We start from the raw sequence: 6000 nt of genomic DNA on the forward strand, positions 1-6000 counted from the left end.
GGGGGAGGGGTGGAGGGAGAGAGAGAATCTCAAGGAGAATCTGCACTGAGCACAGTGCAACGCAGGGCTTTATCTCATGACCCTGATATAATGACCTGAGCTGAAATCAAGAGTTGGACGCTTAACCGACCGAGCCGCCCAGGTGCCCCACTTTGTTGAACTTATATTAATTCTTACCCTTGGGGCGCCTGGGTGGCTCAGTTGGTTAAGCGACTGCCTTCGGCTCAGGTCATGATCCTGGAGTCCCGGGATCGAGTCCCACATCGGGCTTCCTGCTCAGCAGGGAGTCTGCTTCTCCCTCTGGCCCTCTTCCCTCTCGTGCTTTCTATCTCTCGTTCTCTCTCTCTCTCAAATAAATAAATAAAATCTTTTAAAAAAAAAAATTCTTACCCTTGGTACTTCGTCCTAAGAGACTTAGTGAGGATGTTATGGGAAATACTATAAAAATATTGATATTATCTATGCTTTAATAGGTTAAATGATTACTATGGTAAAATAATTACATTGTTAAAAGAACTGTAGAGACAGTGCACTTTTTTTTTTTAAGATTTTATTTATTTATTTGAGAGAGAAAGAGAGAATGAGAGATAGAGAGCACGAGTGGGAAGAGGGTCAGAGGGAGAAGCAGACTCCCCGCTGAGCAGGAAGCCCGATGTGGGACTCGATCCCGGGACTCCAGGATCATGACCTGAGCCGAAGGCAGTTGCTTAACCAACTGAGCCACCCAGGCGCCCCCGAGACAGTGCACTTTTTAAATTATTTTTTTAATTTTTAAATTTTACTTTACTCTTTTCCCCAGCTATATTGAGGCATAATAGGTATATAAAATGCACATAATGGATTTATACAATTTGGTGAATTTGGGTACATGTATACACTCATGTTAACTTTACCATAATCCATGTAGTGAACATATCCATCACCTGCAAAGGTTTCCTTGTGTGCTTGGTTGGTTTTCTTTTTCTTTGTTTTAACATGGAACCTAGCCTATTAACAAATTTTGAAGTGCACAGTACCTTCTTGTTAACTGTAAGCAATATACTGTACAGCAGGTCTCTGGAAGTGTAACTTCCCTCTTGTATAACTGTAACTTTGTACTTTTTAATTACTGTATTAGGCGTTGATGTAATATGGGTAGTGTTTTGATGGCGGGGCTCATCAATGGCTTGCTCTATGCTCCTCCTCCCTGTGGAGTTCCTGGGACAGCATAGGCCAGAGAAATGGTGATCTGAGAAGCAGAGTGTCATCTCTTCATAGCTGGGAGACTGTGTCGGAGTAGCTTGAATCTGTGTCTTGGGACCAGCAGAGTTGGGTGGTTCTGCACAGGAAGTTAGCCAGGAGTGTCCAGTTCTTCAGAAGAACGTTGAGTCCCGTTACATTCCCTGATGCATAGAACAAGAAAAGAGGCATGGGAACATGGCTTTGTACCTTCTTAAGGTACACTGACCCTCCTGGTTAAGATCGCTCAGGGCTCTGGCCAATAAGATGAGCAAGTTCTCTGGGGTTGGGGGAAGCAGGAGTAGGCAGAGCTGGAGAACAGGTGGATGGGGGGTTTATTTGGGCTAGAGAGAGGGGCAAGAGTTCCTCCACCCTGACGCCCCAATTTTTCTAACTTTTTATTTAAGTTTTTAATTATTTTTTGTTTTTTAGATTTTATTTATTTGAAACAGAACACGAGCAAGGGGAGAGGGGCAGGGGGGAGAGGAAGCGTGAGAGGCAGACTCCCCACTGAGCAGGAAACCTGACACGGGGCTCGATCTCAGGACCCCTAGATCATGACCTGAGCCGAAGGCAGACACCTAACAAACTGGGCCACCTGGCACCCTTCCCCCCCAATTTTTAAGAAACTTTTCCCTAAAGGCAAGCTATTTGTTTCTTTAATATTTTTAAAACCAGGGGCGCCTGAGTGGCTCAGTCGTTAAGCATCTGCCTTCAGCTCAGGTCATGATCTCAGGGTCCTGGGATCGAGCCCCACATCGGGCTCCCTGCTCAGAGGGAGCCTGCTTCTCCCTCTCCCACTCTCCCTGCTTGTGTTCCCTCTCTCGCTGTGTCTCTCTCTTTCAAATAAATAAATAAAATCTTAAAAAAAAATTTCTAAAACCAGTTTTCAGTTGAAAGGGGAAAGGTTTTCCTTTATTGTTTGATACATAGTGAGCTTGACATAGTTTTATCACATAATTTGTTTCTTTGTGCAACCGATCATTATTAGCACTAATAAAGATAGAATTTTTCCTCTTTTTTAAAGAACCATTAGTATTTTATTTTTTGTTGATATAAATGACATATGTTATATTAGTTTCAGATGTACAAGATGATTTAACTTCTGTATATATTGCAAAATGATCACTACAGTAAATCCAGCCAACATCTGTCCCCGTATATAGTTACAGAATTCTTTTTTCTTGTGATGAGATCTTTTAAGATCTGTTCTCTCAGCAACTCTTAAATATGCAGTGCGGTATTATTAACTGAAGTCACCCTGCTGTATGTTACATCCCCATGACTTATTTTATAACTGGAAGTCTATATCTTTTGACTCCCTTTATGCATTTTACCCACTCCCCCCAACGCCACCTCCGGCAACCACCAATCTGTTCTTTGCATCTCTGAGCTTAGCTTTAAAAACATTTATTTTTTATTTTATTTATGTTTTATTTTTTTTAATTCCACTATAATTAGCATACAGTGTTATATTAGCTTCTGGTATACAATATAGTGATGAAACACTTCTCATATATGACTCTGGTCATCAGGATAAGTGCACTCTTTAATCCCCATCACCTATTTCACCCATCCCCCACCCACCTCCCCTCTGGTAACCATCAGTTTGTTCTTTTTTTTTTTTTAGTCTTGAGGTCTTTTATTTTCTTTACATTTATCATGCCATGAATTCATAGGGATTCCAGCAATTCGGGCTCCTTTCCATTAGTTCTCACAAAGTGTGCTGCTCTGGGTGGGGCAGGCTGGCGCTTCAGTTGAACCCAAGTACCTTTCTCTTTGACTTCCTTCTTTTTCTGATCATTTTCCTTCACACGCTTCAGGAAGCTGTCTCGGCTCTTTGAGTGTTTAATATGCTCAATGCGTACATTAATTTTCTTGGCAAGAATCTTGCCCTTATTTGTTTACAACAATGCCAACAGCATGCTGAGTAACATTATAGACTCTTCCAGTTTTGCCATGATAACATTTGTGGGGCATTCCTTTTTGAACAGTGCCCATTCCCTTGATGTCCACAATATCACCTTTCTTGTAGATTCGCATGTATGTGGCCAAAGGAACAACTCCATGTTTTCTAAAAGGTCTAGAGAACATATAGCGGGTACCTCTCCTCTTTCCCTTTGTGTTGGTCATTTTGGCAAATTATTGGAAGATGGTGGTTCCGGCCGAAAGGCTTCATCAGTTTGTTCTTTACAATTAAGAGTCTGTTTTCTGGTTTGTCTCTTTTGTTCTTTGTTCATTTGTTTTGTTTCTTAATTCCACCTATGAGTGAAATCATATGGTATTTTTTCCTCTGACTGATTTCACTTAGCACAATACTCTCTAACTCCATCTACGTCGTTGCAAATGGCAAGATTTTATTCTTTTTAATAGCTGAAAAAATATATATGGCTATTGTAAACAATGCTGCAATGAATATGGGGGTGCAGGTATCTTTTCGAGTTGGTGTTTCCTTTTTCTTTGGATAAATACCTAGTAGTGGAATTGCTGGATGCTATGAGGAACCATTAGTATTTTAAGTTCACGGAAAATCATTATGACTGTGGTAAGCTGTTGGCTGTTTCCCATCCAAACAGAATAATAAAAGCTGTTAATTAGAAACTGCATTTGAGAAATTTTGAGATAAAAATTTTGATTTAATTTTGAGAAATTGAAATAGATTTTTATTTAAATTTCAACTTTTCTCAGTGCCTTAAGTAATGTGAAATACTTTCAAAAGGGAGATATTGTATATAGCATCTCTGAAATTTTGAAATTATGAAATAATTTTGCAAAGGACTAGTGTTCCCCAAGTGGAAGCATCATGAGCAATTCAGGACTGACTCTGAGAGAGGACATTATTACATATTTTGAAATGATAATGAATCTAAACACTGACCCTCTACATTCCCCTCATATTCCTTCACTCACCAAGTTCTATTGATTTCTCTTTCATTAGTTTGCTTGTGGTTTACCAAACCATTTGTGTCCTCTTGCCACCATCTTAACTCCTCGCCTAATAATTTTATTGTCGGAAGCGTAGCTAGGTGACACTGCTCTTTAGCAACATTACTGTTGTAACTGACTCTTGACTTCTTTCTTTTGTAACTCTTTCCAAGCCTGGACCTTCGATTCTCATCTGAAGGTTCAAGTCCTTTTTAGACTCTGGGATAGGGCGATTCACCTTTCCAGTTTGCCTGGGACGTGGGACTTGCTAAAACCTGGGAAGTCCCTGGCACATGGGAACCAGTTGCTTTTTTCTGCCTTTTCAAAGTCCACACAGTACATGCTGTAAAACTTTATCACAAGGCAGGGTTCTTTTTTTGCTTTTCCGTTTCTGTTTTTAAACACTATGAATTTGGAAATTTATTGAGGTTGAGCTTTTCTTAAAAATTGAGCTTCTTTAATAATGTCTACATATTTGTATTATGTTTAAATTTTGTTATATGGCATTTGTCAGCTATCTTACTGTCTGCCCCAATTAATAGTCAATGGAGTTGTCCAGTGGTAGGACTAAAACTGTCAAAGACGATCTAAAAAGTAACCAGTAGATGGCAGCATGACATTGTACTTGAAGTAAAGCCCTGCAAAAGACCTTGTATTGCAGCGGCAATTTGGCATTATTAAGGCAAAAGGACTTCATATTTCATTTGGAAAACTACATTTTAATCAACGACCAAATAGCTTTTAAGTGAGTTCTGAGCAAGCAATTCCTTCCTTGCTTATAATTGGTATTATATCATTTCATCTGTTCCGTAGTAGTTTTGCCTACCTGATAGCAAGTATTCTGAGATCAGGAATAACATGCTGTAACTTTTATCTCTCCTTTCCACAGTGTTCAGCACAGAGCTGGGCATATAATTGCTCAATTTCTTGATCACAAGTATTTTAACGCAGAAATGATTAAAATGTTTTACCGTTATTATACATTCTATTCAAAATATAGTCCTAAAAATGTCCTATATAGTCTGTGAAGACAAATGCATACGTGCAACACACACAAATATACCTTAGTGACCATATTGTGTAATCTAATTTTATATTGAGAGGTTTAATATGTGAGTCATCCATGTTCTGCTTCTACCCTAGCTCTCTTCTGCTTTTAGCCAAACTTAATAAAAGTGCCGTTTGCCTGCCCTTGTCCACACTTCTTGCCTACCGTTGGCTCTGCTGTCCACTTCAGTTTGGCTTTTGCCCTTGTCCTACCACCAGCACTACTCCTGCTCAGGTTACCAGGGATCCCCATGTTGCTAAAGCCAAGGGACACGACCTTGCTCTCAGCAGCTTCCCACACTGGGCTCCTACAAGGTACTCGTCTATGTTTTCCTGTTTGCCCTTTCTTTCCAGCGGGAACTGCTTAGTATGCATTAAATTCCTCTTCTGTCTGAGCTAAATGTTGAAGTTCCTCAGGTCACAATCATGTCCGATATCTTTCTCTCATGTCCCTCAATGAAGCCCCCAACTTCTCTCCATCACTGTGGCTGCCACCCCAGGCCAAGCCATGGGCCTTTGCACCTGCATCACTCAGGCAGCTCCTAACTGATTTTCTTTTGTCCAGACTCACTGCCACCAATCCCTTCTGCACATTTCTCCAGAAAGAGCTTTCCAAAAGCAACCTCATTTCTCTTAGTGAGAACACTCCCAAAGCTCTTCATTGCTCCTACGGGTAAAATCTCCAATTCTTTTATCACTGCACTGTCTAGCTGGGCTTACCTACAAGCCAGTCCTGCCTATATTTTCAGTGTGCTCTTGAGCCGTTCTCCTTCCCTCAGTGCATTCTAGCCACAGTAGGAATTTCCCCTT

The sequence above is a fragment of the Eumetopias jubatus genome, unplaced genomic scaffold, assembly GCF_037043125.1.
Source record: "Eumetopias jubatus isolate StellerSeaLion01/CBP00866 unplaced genomic scaffold, mEumJub1_p1.0 scaffold_17, whole genome shotgun sequence".
In the NCBI taxonomy this organism is placed as follows: domain Eukaryota; kingdom Metazoa; phylum Chordata; class Mammalia; order Carnivora; family Otariidae; genus Eumetopias; species Eumetopias jubatus.